At 41.1% G+C, this 12889-nt stretch overlaps 9 non-coding genes across 9 annotated transcripts; all 9 read left to right on the top strand.

Annotated features, from left to right (window-relative positions):
- Nucleotides 1-444: 444 nt before the first annotated feature.
- Nucleotides 445-516, top strand: trnae-uuc (transfer RNA glutamic acid (anticodon UUC)). Its single transcript has one exon. It is a non-coding gene; the product is annotated as a tRNA-Glu (tRNA).
- A 7091-nt stretch (nucleotides 517-7607) lies between these two features.
- Nucleotides 7608-7679, top strand: trnae-uuc (transfer RNA glutamic acid (anticodon UUC)). Its single transcript has one exon. It is a non-coding gene; the product is annotated as a tRNA-Glu (tRNA).
- A 566-nt stretch (nucleotides 7680-8245) lies between these two features.
- Nucleotides 8246-8317, top strand: trnae-uuc (transfer RNA glutamic acid (anticodon UUC)). Its single transcript has one exon. It is a non-coding gene; the product is annotated as a tRNA-Glu (tRNA).
- A 521-nt stretch (nucleotides 8318-8838) lies between these two features.
- trnae-uuc (transfer RNA glutamic acid (anticodon UUC)) lies at nucleotides 8839-8910 on the top strand. The gene has a single exon. It is a non-coding gene; the product is annotated as a tRNA-Glu (tRNA).
- Nucleotides 8911-9476: 566 nt separating this feature from the next.
- Nucleotides 9477-9548, top strand: trnae-uuc (transfer RNA glutamic acid (anticodon UUC)). Its single transcript has one exon. It is a non-coding gene; the product is annotated as a tRNA-Glu (tRNA).
- A 522-nt stretch (nucleotides 9549-10070) lies between these two features.
- Nucleotides 10071-10142, top strand: trnae-uuc (transfer RNA glutamic acid (anticodon UUC)). Its single transcript has one exon. It is a non-coding gene; the product is annotated as a tRNA-Glu (tRNA).
- Nucleotides 10143-10608: 466 nt separating this feature from the next.
- trnae-uuc (transfer RNA glutamic acid (anticodon UUC)) lies at nucleotides 10609-10680 on the top strand. Its single transcript has one exon. It is a non-coding gene; the product is annotated as a tRNA-Glu (tRNA).
- A 472-nt stretch (nucleotides 10681-11152) lies between these two features.
- On the top strand, nucleotides 11153-11224 carry trnae-uuc (transfer RNA glutamic acid (anticodon UUC)). Its single transcript has one exon. It is a non-coding gene; the product is annotated as a tRNA-Glu (tRNA).
- A 614-nt stretch (nucleotides 11225-11838) lies between these two features.
- Nucleotides 11839-11910, top strand: trnae-uuc (transfer RNA glutamic acid (anticodon UUC)). Its single transcript has one exon. It is a non-coding gene; the product is annotated as a tRNA-Glu (tRNA).
- The last annotated feature ends 979 nt before the right edge of the window (nucleotides 11911-12889 follow it).

Raw genomic sequence — 12889 nt, 5'->3', positions numbered from 1 at the left:
AGGACTATAGTTATAATAGTATAGTAGTACAGAGAACATAAAGTTAGCTGGCTGTATGAGACAGTATTATCACTCAGCATGAAACTACAGAAGTATTCTTATGTATTCAGTCACTGAAAACCAACATAAACAATTCTAGATCACCATTGATTGATGTAGACTTTGCTATACCAGGAGATGAACCCAGGCCAGCTGAGGGAAAACTAGGACAGCTCGACCATATGGGGCATAAACACAGAAGAGGACATTGGTCATAGTTGCCTGAGAATGATGAAATTAGGACTTTCATATACTGAAATAACTATTCATTTATCAAGAAAGCTGCTCCGACAGTAGGAAAGACTCGTTACAGCTGTTAACTTGGGATGACTTGATCATTTATAACGAAGCTCACAAGAGTCGAGCAGAATCCCAAGAAAACAGCTCTCAGGGTTTCTGACGGAGTCCCATATGGTCTAGCGGTCAGGATTCCTGGTTTTCACCCAGGCGGCCCGGGTTCAACTCCCGGTATGGGAACTGAATTGCATGTATCACATTACACGTCCTTTGGAGGGATGTTCCAAGTCATTGTCAGGTAAAGTTCACATGTATTTGTCATTAAGATGTAGATATAATTGTACTATGAGACTTGAGATGTTCAAACTACTCTATGAAACGACATGTGGCTGGACATGGTCATTCCAACCAAGCAGGGAAACACTGGGCGTAACTCACTTAACCATCTGATATCAGTCTTCAGGCAGTCAATAGAGCAAACCATGTGATCTTGATTGTAACAAAAATTTGCAGGCATACATCCCTTTATGGACTAGTTTGGACATGTGTGACATACTGGGAGTTGGAACATCTGGTGGCATTTAGTGAAACTACAGTTTGACACACAGAAGAAACCAGGAATCTTGACTGCTAGACCATATGGGACCTGGTTTCAGACACTGAAAGCAGCTTTCTTGGGTTGCTAACAACTTCTGAGTTTAAATAGCTCAGCTTGAAAGTCACTAGAACACAAGAAAGCTGCTCTGAGAACAAGAAACTAAGTCCCATATGGTCTAGCGGTCAGGATTCCTGGTTTTCACCCAGGCGGCCCGGGTTCAACTCCCAGTATGGTAACCTGAATGGTAAATGGACTGTACTTATATAGCACCTTTCTAGTCTGTGCGACCACTCAAAGCGCTTTACATGACATGACATCATTAACCCTTTCACACACATTCATACACTGATGGCACAGCAACGGGAGCAATTAGGGGTTAAGTGTCTTGCCCAAGGACACATCAACATGTGGACTGGAGGAGCCAGGAATCGAAACACCAATCTTCCAATTGAAGGACCACCGCTCTACCTCCTGAGCCACAGCCGCCTGACCATACAGAACCTAGTTCACAGAGTTGCGAAAGACTCGTTACAGCTGTTACCTTGGGATGACTTGATCATTTATTTTTTATTTTTTTATTTATTTATTTTTTTAACCATCTGTTTATTAAGTTTTACATATTGCGAAAACAATAGTGTTCCGATTACAGATTTAAATACAGTATACCCCAGAACAGTTACCCGCCCCCCACCCCCATCACTCTGGCACCCGGCCCCAACAGATGGACAAGTATAGGTAAAAGTAAATTAAGGACAAACGAAAGGAAAAAAAAAAAAAAAAAAATAATAATAATAATAATAATAATAATAATGATAGAGGAGGAGAAAAGGTAGGTAAATAGATAAGCAAATGAATAAATTAGTGTATGAATAGATACAAATAAATAAATAATAACAGCTGTAATACTCAATAAAATAAATAAATAAATAGACTAATAAGATCAATAGGGAAACCTAGATATCTGAGTTGGCAGGTAGTAGGAAATATAAATCAATTAAAAATAATTACATAAGTTAGTAATAATGAATATATAATAATAGAACAAAAATATATACACATACACATATATCAAAAGTGAATGAGTAAAAAAATAATTCCAAAAAAAAAACAAAAAACAGGCTCAGCATTGCATTGCTCAGTTCACAGTCATCGGACATCTTGTGCTATTAACATAAGACAGAAAGGGATTCCAGGTCTTCTCAAATAAGACATCCTTTCCAATCAGAGTCAGTCTAATTTTTTCTAATTTAAGAAAATAAAGCACTTCCTTAACCCAATTTATATAGGTAGGTGGGACTGGGGATTTCCATTTTAGAAGTATCAACCTCCTGGCCAGCAGAGTTGTGAATGCTATTAGATCCTTTTTAGCTGGAGAAAGAGTAGGAGGGAAAGACCATACACCAAATAGGGCAGTTAAGGCATTGGGAGTCACATCCCTTTCAGTTACCTTGGATAAAGTACTAAAGATTTCAGACCAAAATCTAGTCAGAGAAGAGCAGCTCCAAAACATGTGAGAGTAATTTGCTGTGGCTTGTTGGCATCGATCACATAGTGGAGACACTGTATCGAACATTTTTGCGAGCCGGGCTTTAGTGTAGTGGGCTCGATGAAGGATTCGACATTGCATAAAGCTGTGACCAGCACATATTGAAGACTTATGTACTCTGCGCAAAATCTCTTCCCAAACATCATCAACAATCACCTCTCCCAAATCTGTCTCCCAGACTGTTTTAAGTACAACAGAAGAGCCTAGACAAAGACAATAAATATTTGAATAAATAGAGGAGATTGCCCCCTTTAATGAAGAGAGAGGCTTCAGAAAAGTCTCAAGGTCTGAAGACTTGGGAAGAGTGGGGAATCCTGGGAATGAGCCACGGACAAAATTTCGGACTTGGAGGTATCTAAAAAAATGTTCTTTAGGAAGCAAAAATTTATTTACCAATTGTTGAAAAGAAGCAAAAATAGTATTAACATACAGGTCTCTAATAGTTTTTATGCCCAGCCTAGCCCATATAGAGAAGGTGCTATCCAATAATGATGGGGGAAAAATAGGATTTGCTGCAAGTGGAGCCTCAGTTGAAAGAGTTTGAAGACCAAAATGACGTCTAAACTGAGTCCATATTTTAATACTGGAGGCAACTATCACATTCTTAGTGTGACCAGAAGTAGAAAAAGACAAGGGTGAATACAGTAATGCTTTCAATGACGCCGGCTGAACTGAATTTGCTTCCAAAATCAACCATGATGGGGGGACCTCAACATCTCCATACTTAACCCAATAGTTCAGATTTCTAATGTTTGTTGCCCAATAATAGTAAAGGAGGTTTGGTAACACCATTCCGCCCAAAGCTTTGGGCCTCTGTAAAACTTGTAGACGCAACCTAGGAGTTTTCTTGTTCCAAATAAAATCTAAAATAAGACTGTCTACTTTACGGAAAAAGGAAAGAGGAAGGAAGATAGGAATGCATTGGAATAAATATAAAAAGCGCGGGAAGATGTTCATTTTAATTGCATTGATTCTGGCAGCTATGGAGAGATTTAGGAGGGACCATCGCTCAAAATCTTGTTTAATTTTTGTAAGCAGAGAGAGGAAATTTTTCTTATAAAGATTAACCAATGTTTTGGCAACATAAACTCCAAGATAAACAAAGCCAGCATCCGCTACCTTAAACGGTAAATTTTGAAGCTGAAGTGAATTATCGTTAACCTCTCCATTAACAGTAAGCATTTCACTCTTACCAAGATTAAGTTTATATCCAGAGAATCTACTAAATGTGTCTAGGACTGAAAGGGCTGCAGGAATAGAACGTGACAGATTAGACAAAAGCAACAGAAGATCATCCGCATACAGCGCCACCTTCAGCTCTACACCATTTCTGGTTATACCACATATATCAGGATGAGACCGCAAAGCAATTGACAGGGGCTCCATCACAATAGCAAATAAGAGCGGACTCAACGGGCAACCCTGTCTTGTAGAACGATGTAAGCGAAAGTATTCCGAATTTGTGCCATTTGTCCTGACCATGGCCTGAGGAGAGGCATATAATAATCTAACCCATGAAACAAATTTTTCCCCAAAACCAAATTTCCCCAAAATAAAAAAAAGATAATCCCACTCTACTCTGTCAAATGCCTTCTCGGCGTCCAGAGCTATCAGAGCTTCTGGGAGAGCATTTGAAGGAGGATTACACACCACATTAAACACCCTTCTAAGATTAAAAAAGGAGTGTCTATTACGTATAAACCCAGTTTGGTCCAAAGATATAATTGAAGGTAAAACAACTTCTAAGCGACGGGCTAATAACTTGGACAATAATTTGAAATCGACATTCAGTAGACTAATGGGACGATATGAACCACATGAAAGTGGGTCTTTACCTTTCTTTAGAAGCAGAGAAATGCAAGCCTGATTTAGGGTGTGGGGAAGTGTGCCTGAATTATAAGACTCAGTGAACATCTCTAACAGGTGTGGGGCCAGTTGTTTCCAGAATGTTTTATAAAACTCGGCCGGAAAGCCATCTGGGCCTGGACTTTTACCACTTTGTAATGATTTAACTGCCGCCTCAAGTTCAACTGCTGTGATAGGACGTTCCAGTTCCTCAGCTGCAACTCGATCCAGATTGGGAGTATTAAACCTATCAAAGAAGGAGATCATATCCGCAGAAGTATTAGGACAATCAGATGAATATAGTAATTTGTAGAATTCCATAAAGGTTTTATTGATTTCCAAAGGGTCAGATGTTACACCCGAGCCAGTCTCAACTTGAGGAATTAACTGTGATGCAGAAATTTGACGTAGTCGATGGGCCAAGAGTTTACTCGTCTTGTCACCCCGTTCATAAAATTTGGATCTTGATTGCAATAAAAGTTCAGTAGTATGCTGTGACATGATAAGATCATATTCAGCTTGTAAAGTCATCCGCTCCTTATAAGTATCTGGTAGTTTTGAGACTGCATGTAAAGAGTCTAAGAGTGCGATGCGTTGAGAAAGCTTGGCTAACTTCTCTTTTCTAGACTTTCTCTGATGAGCCTTGTAAGAAATTATCTCCCCTCTGATAAAAGCTTTCATTGTTTCCCACAACCCTGAGGCTGTTACTTCTGGAGTTTTGTTGACCTGAAAGAAGAAATCCAACTGCTCTGCAACAAATTTAATAAAGTCTGTATCTAAGAGCAAATGTGTATCGAGGCGCCATGGTGGTCTTGTATTAACAAACTTCTGAAAATAAACATTCATAGAAATGGAGGCATGGTCCGAAACCACGATTGAATCGTATTTGCAGCCGGAAATGGAGGATAGCAACTTGTTACTCACTAAAAAAAAATCGATTCGTGTATAGGTACGGTGAATGTGAGAGAAAAAAGAGTATTCCCTTCTATCCGGATTGAAAAAACGCCAAGGGTCAACAACATTAAACTCTTTCATAAAGGCTTGAATCACTTTGGTCGACTTGGACTGAGTAGCTGAGGTTGGGGAAGAACGATCTAAGGATGGATTTATCCAGCAGTTAAAGTCTCCACCTAAAATTAAAACATACATGGACAAGTCAGGTAGCATAGAGAAAACCTGTCTAAAAAAAGACTCATCATCCCAGTTGGGGGCGTAAACATTAGCAAGAGTCACTTTCACATCAAAAATGTGTCCTATGACAGCTATAAACCTGCCATCAGAATCAGAGATCGTTTTAACATGAACAAAAGGAATATCTCTATGTAAAAGAATAGCAACGCCTCTTGATCTACTGGAAAATGAGGAATGATATATTTTCCCGACCCAGCTCTTCTTCAGTCTGACACTATCTATCTCTTTTAAGTGGGTTTCCTGCAAGTATATAATATGAGCATCCAGGTGGCGCAAGTAGTGTAGCACCTTACTACGCTTAATTGGATTATTTAAACCCTTACAGTTTAAACTTACAAATCTAACATCTCCACCCACACTGGATAGTGTTCTTTTAACCTGGGCCATTAAAGGACAAAGGACTCACCATACAAAAAGAAAAAAGGAGAAAAACAAAGCAAACACACACACAAAAAAATAAAAATAAAATAAAACCTCTAAGTACATCTGGAAAAGTAGCGTAGGTGCCAGTCATTACCCCGAAAAACACGAACAACCCCCCCAGATTCGAACAAACCTCTTCACTTAGCAGAAGCATCCAAACAGTGATGCGTGCTACTTCACCCCACATTGAAATACAACCTGTCGTTATCTGCAGCATAATCGTGCTACTAAACGACCTCAGGGAGTGTGGATATGTGCTGTCCCAAAATAAATAAACAAAAATTAAAAAAAAAAAAAAAAAAAAAGGAAAAAGGTGCCATGTATTATAATGAAGAAAAAAAAAGAAAAGGAAAAACTGATTCAAAAGCACTGCATCAGTCAAAAATATCTTCATAAATAGAGACTGACAGAGAGAAATATGACAATAGAAATAAAAGTGAGCACCAATATGCTCTATAAGTGGAGCAATAAAAAATTAACAGACAGTTCACCATACTTAGTCGGTCCCTGGATAAGATAACAGCAGCATATTTGTTACGTGTTAAATATGCAGCCTACTGCCGCAGAAATACAAACCGAACCAACAAGCGCTGGAGGATTTCAGAGTCAGTCACTCTCCGGGCCGGGATTCTTCTTGAGTCTCTTGTTGACGAACTCCAGGGCCTGGTCCGGGTCTTCAAATCTGTAGGTCTGGCCGTCGGACATGGTGATGTGTAGAGTAGCCGGGTACCGGAGGCCGAATTTAACGTTAGCACAGGCATGGAGCTCCCTCTTCACCTGGACAAAAGCCGCCCTCCGCTTGGCCACAGTCGGTGTAAAGTCCGGGAAGATGTGCACTCGTTTCCCGTTGTGTAGCAGGGGGGAGCTCTGTCCAGCCCGACGTAGAATAGCGTTCCTCGTTTGGAATTGTGTCACACTTATGACCATCGGGCGAGGTGGTTCTCCCTCCTTTGGTTTGGCACGCAAAGTGCGGTGGGCCCTGTCGAGCCCGGGCAACCCGTCGAGTCCCAACAAGTCCATTAAAAGTTTGGCAGTAAACTGTGTAGGTTGAGGACCCTCGGTTCCCTCAGGCAAACCCACTAGCCGAATGTTATGCCATCTTGAGCGTGCCTCCAGTTCTTCACATTTCTTGCCCAGAGACTCCACCGTAGCAGATAGCTTGGTGATATTCACCTGCATACTAGTTAGCTGGTCTGAGTGCTCGTTAGCGCAGCGCTCCAGGTCATTAATAGTTCCACTTTGCAGGGAAACTTTTTCTTGCAGTGGTTTAAGAGCAGTCGCCACCTCCTTCTTAACTAGCTCTGATATGATTGACTCGAATTTTGTCACAATTTCAGTTTGTTGGTCGTCCATCATTACCTTGATGCTGCGTAGCATCTCTTCATTAGCATTCGGCCTCTCAGGTAACTCGGGGTCTGAGGTCTGTTGCGGCCTGTTTCGCAGACTCATCGGAAGACTCATTTTTCACCCGGCCGCTCGACAAAAATGCGGGTTTGGCTCTCAAGATGCAGGGCTCCTAAAAACCACTTGGTCACCTCGAAGTTGTGGACAGTGGACAAGCTTAAAATGATATTAAAACTATATTATAATCACATTCCCGAGGAGCGACCGAAAAACACGTCTTACATCGTTCGCTTCTTCCGGTTCCTCCGACTTGATCATTTATAACGAAGCTCACAAGAGTCGAGCAGAATCCCAAGAAAACAGCTCTCAGGATTTCTGACGAAGTCCCATATGGTCTAGCGGTCAGGATTCCTGGTTTTCACCCAGGCGGCCCGGGTTCAACTCCCGGTATGGGAACATACTTTGCTCTTAACAATCAGGTAAAGTAAATCTCACAGGAATTCAGTGCCCAAAGCATGTCAAACAGTGCTACATACTTCAACTAGTAGAAAAACAAATGCTCTTGTTTACCTCAGAGCAGGACTATAGTTATAATAGTATAGTAGTACAGAGAACATAAAGTTAGCTGGCTGTATGAGACAGTATTATCACTCAGCATGAAACTACATAAGTATTCTTATGTATTCAGTCACTGAAAACCAACATAAACAATTCTAGATCACCATTGATTGATGTAGACTTTGCTATACAAGGAGATGAACCCAGGCCAGCTGAGGGAAAACTAGGACAGCTCGACCATATGGGACATAAACACAGAAGAGGACATTGGTCATATTTGCCTGAGAATGATGAAATTAGGACTTTCATATACTGAAATAACTATTCATTTATCAAGAAAACTGCTCTGACAGTAGGAAAGACTCGTTACAGCTGTTAACTTGGGATGACTTGATTATTTATAACGAAGCTCACAAGAGTCGAGTAGAATCCCAAGAAAACAGCTCTCAGGATTTTTGACGGAGTCCCATATGGTCTAGCGGTCAGGATTCCTGGTTTTCACCCAGGCGGCCCGGGTTCAACTCCCGGTATGGGAACTGAATTGCATGTATCACATTACACGTCCTTTGGAGGGATGTTCCAAGTCATTGTCAGATAAAGTTCACATGTATTTGTCATTAAGATGTAGATATAATTGTACTATGAGACTTGAGATGTTCAAACTACTCTATGAAACGACATGTGGCTGGACATGGTCATTCCAACCAAGCAGGGAAACACCGGGTGTAACTCACTTAACCAACTGTTACCAGTCTTCAGGTAGTCAATAGAGCAAACCATGTGATCTTGATTGTAACAAAAATCTGCAGGCATACATCCCTTTATGGACTAGTTGGACATGTGTGACATACTGGGAGTTGGAACATCTGGTGGCATTTATTGAAACTACAGTTTAACACACTGAAGAAACCAGGAATCCTGACTGCTAGACCATATGGGACCTGGTTTCAGACACTGAGGGCAGCTTTCTTGGGTTGCTAACAACTTCTGAGTTTAAATAGCTCAGCTTGAAAGTCACTAGAACACAAGAAAGCTGCTCTGAGAACAAGAAACTAAGTCCCATATGGTCTAGCGGTCAGGATTCCTGGTTTTCACCCAGGCGGCCCGGGTTCAACTCCCGGTATGGGAACATACTTTGCTCTTAACAATCAGGTAAAGTAAATCTCACAGGAATTCAGTGCCCAAAGCATGTCAAACAGTGCTACATACTTCAACTAGTAGAAAAACAAATGCTCTTGTTTACCTCAGAGCAGGACTATAGTTATAATAGTATAGTAGTACAGAGAACATAAAGTTAGCTGGCTGTATGAGACAGTATTATCACTCAGCATGAAACTACATAAGTATTCTTATGTATTCAGTCACTGAAAACCAACATAAACAATTCTAGATCACCATTGATTGATGTAGACTTTGCTATACCAGGAGATGAACCCAGGCCAGCTGAGGGAAAACTAGGACAGCTCGACCATATGGGACATAAACACAGAAGAGGACATTGGTCATAGTTGCCTGAGAATGATGAAATTAGGACTTTCATATACTGAAATAACTATTAATTTATCAAGAAAGCTGCTCTGACAGTAGGAAAGACTCGTTACAGCTGTTAACTTGGGATGACTTGATTATTTATAACGAAGCTCACAAGAGTCGAGTAGAATCCCAAGAAAACAGCTCTCAGGATTTCTGACGGAGTCCCATATGGTCTAGCGGTCAGGATTCCTGGTTTTCACCCAGGCGGCCCGGGTTCAACTCCCGGTATGGGAACTGAATTGCATGTATCACATTACACGTCCTTTGGAGGGATGTTCCAAGTCATTGTCAGATAAAGTTCACATGTATTTGTCATTAAGATGTAGATATAATTGTACTATGAGACTTGAGATGTTCAAACTACTCTATGAAACGACATGTGGCTGGACATGGTCATTCCAACCAAGCAGGGAAACACCAGGCTTAACTCACTTAACCATCTGATATCAGTCTTCAGGCAGTCAATAGAGCAAATCATGTGATCTTGATTGTAACAAAAATCTGCAGGCATACATCCCTTTATGGACTAGTTTGGACATGAGTGACATACTGGGAGTTGGAACATCTGGTGGCATTTAGTGAAACTACAGTTTAACACACAGAAGAAACCAGGAATCCTGACTGCTAGACCATATGGGACCTGGTTTCAGACACTGAAAGCAGCTTTCTTGGGTTGCTAACAACTTCTGAGTTTAAATAGCTCAGCTTGAAAGTCACTAGAACACAAGAAAGCTGCTCTGAGAACAAGAAACTAAGTCCCATATGGTCTAGCGGTCAGGATTCCTGGTTTTCACCCAGGCGGCCCGGGTTCAACTCCCGGTATGGGAACATACTATGCTCTTAACAATCAGGTAAAGTAAATCTCACAGGAATTCAGTGCCCAAAGCATGTCAAACAGTGCTACATACTTCAACTAGTAGAAAAACAAATGCTCTTGTTTACCTCAGACCAGGACTATAGTTGTATATTGTATGAAATCAGAAAACATAAAGTTAGCTGGCTGAATGAGACATTATTATCACTCAGCATGAAACTACATAAGTATTCTTATGTATTCAGTCACTGAAAACCAACATAAACAATTCTAGATCACCACTGATTGATGTAGACATTGCTATACCAGGAGATGAACCCAGGCCAGCTGAGGGAAAACTAGGACAGCTCGACCATATGGGACATAAACACAGAAGAGGACATTGGTCATATTTGCCTGAGAATGATGAAATTCGGACTTTCATATACTGAAATAACTATTAATTTATCAAGAAAGCTGCTCTGACAGCATGAAAGGAGGTCCCATATGGTCTAGCGGTCAGGATTCCTGGTTTTCACCCAGGCGGCCCGGGTTCAACTCCCGGTATGGGAACATACTTTGCTCTTAACAATCAGGTAAAGTTAATCTCACAGGAATTGAATGCCCAAAGCATGTCGAACAGTGCTACATACCTCAACTAGTACACTAGTTTACATCAGAGCAGGACTATAGTTGTATATTGTATGAAATCAGACAACATAAAGTTAGCTGGCTGAATGACACATTATTATCACTCAGCATGAAACTACATAAGTATTCTTATGTATTCAGTCACTGAAAACCAACATGAACAATTCTAGATCACCACTGATTGATGTAGACTTTGCTATACCAGGAGATGAACCCAGGCCAGCTGAGGGAAAACCAGGAATCCTGACCACTAGACCATATGGGGCACAAACACAGAAGAGGACATTGGTCATATTTGCCTGAGAATGATGAAATTATATATAACATACTTGAAACATATACTGAAATAACTATTAATTTATCAAGAAAGCTGCTCTGACAGCATAAACGCAGGTCCCATATGGTCTAGCGGTCAGGATTCCTGGTTTTCACCCAGGCGGCCCGGGTTCAACTCCCGGTATGGGAATGTCTACATGCAACTGGTAACCTGACCATACAGAACCTTGTTCACAGAGTTGCCGAAGACTCATTACAGCTGTTACCTTGGGATGACTTGATTATTTATAACGAAGCTCACAAGAGTCGAGCAGAATCCCAAGAAAACAGCTCTCAGGATTTCTGACGAAGTCCCATATGGTCTAGCAGTCAGGATTCCTGGTTTTCACCCAGGCGGCCCGGGTACAACTCCCGGTATGGTAACCCGAATGGTAAATGGACTGTACTTATATAGCACCTTTCTAGTCTTTGCGACCACTCAAAGCGCTTTACATGACGTGACATCATTAACCCTTTCACACACATTCATACACTGATGGCACAGCAACTAGGGGTTAAGTGTCTTGCCCAAGGACACATCAACATGTGGACTGGAGGAGCCGGGAATCAAACCACCAATCTTCCAATTGAAGGACGACCGCTCTACCTCCTGAGCCACAGCCGCCTGACCATACAGAACCTAGTTCACAGAGTTGCGAAAGACTCGTTACAGCTGTTACCTTGGGATGACTTGATCATTTATAACGAAGCTCACAAGAGTCGAACAGAATCCCAAGAAAACAGCTCTCAGGATTTCTGACGAAGTCCCATATGGTCTAGCGGTCAGGATTCCTGGTTTTCACCCAGGTGGCCCGGGTTCAACTCCCGGTATGGGAACTGAATTACATGTATCACATTATACTTCCTTTGGAGGGATGTTCCAAGTCGTTGTCAGATAAAGTTCACATGTATTTGTCATTAAGATGTAGATATAGTTGTACTATGAGACTTGAGATGTTCAAACTACTCTATGAAACGACATGTGGCTGGACATGGTCATTCCAACCAAGCAGGGAAACACTGGGCGTAACTCACTTAACCATCTGATATCAGTCTTCAGGTAGTCAATAGAGCAAACCATGTGATCTTGATTGTAACAAAAATCTGCAGGCATACATCCCTTTATGGACTAGTTTGGACATGTGTGACATACTGGGAGTTGGAACATCTGGTGGCATTTAGTGAAACTACAGTTTAACACACAGAAGAAACCAGGAATCCTGACTGCTAGACCATATGGGACCTGGTTTCAGACACTGAAAGCAGCTTTCTTGGGTTGCTAACAACTTCTGAGTTTAAATAGCTCAGGGGAACATACTTTGCTCTTAACAATCAGGTAAAGTAAATCTCACAGGAATTGAGTGCCCAAAGCATGTCAAACAGTGCTACATACCTCAGCTAGTACAGAAACAAATGCTCTTGTTTACCTCAGAGCAGGACTATAGTTGTATATCGTATAAAATCAGAGAACATAAAGTTAGCTGGCGGTACCGAGGTCAAAGCGAAAGCTCAGAGTGGATAGAGCATTTTCTGTAGCTGCTCCTAAATTATGGAATGAGCTTCCTTTTAAATATTAGACAAGCCTTCTCACTGTCTGTTTATAAAACTCGTCTTAAAAGCCATTTTTATTCCTTGGCTTTCAACCGAGCATGAGACTCTGCTCCTGTTTTAGTGGGGTTTTTTTGTTTTTTGTTTTAAACTTTATTTTTCAAGTTTTTTTTGCACAAAACATAGGTAGCATCAGCGTGATAGACAAATGTAAATATGGGTACAATATGCTGTGGCTAGACAGTACAAATGCTTGCCAAGTTGTGCA

The sequence above is a fragment of the Scomber japonicus genome, chromosome 10, assembly GCF_027409825.1.
Source record: "Scomber japonicus isolate fScoJap1 chromosome 10, fScoJap1.pri, whole genome shotgun sequence".
Taxonomy (NCBI): Eukaryota; Metazoa; Chordata; class Actinopteri; order Scombriformes; family Scombridae; genus Scomber; species Scomber japonicus.
The sequence above is the reverse complement of the archived record's forward strand: the minus strand, read 5'-3'. Positions and strand labels throughout refer to the sequence as shown.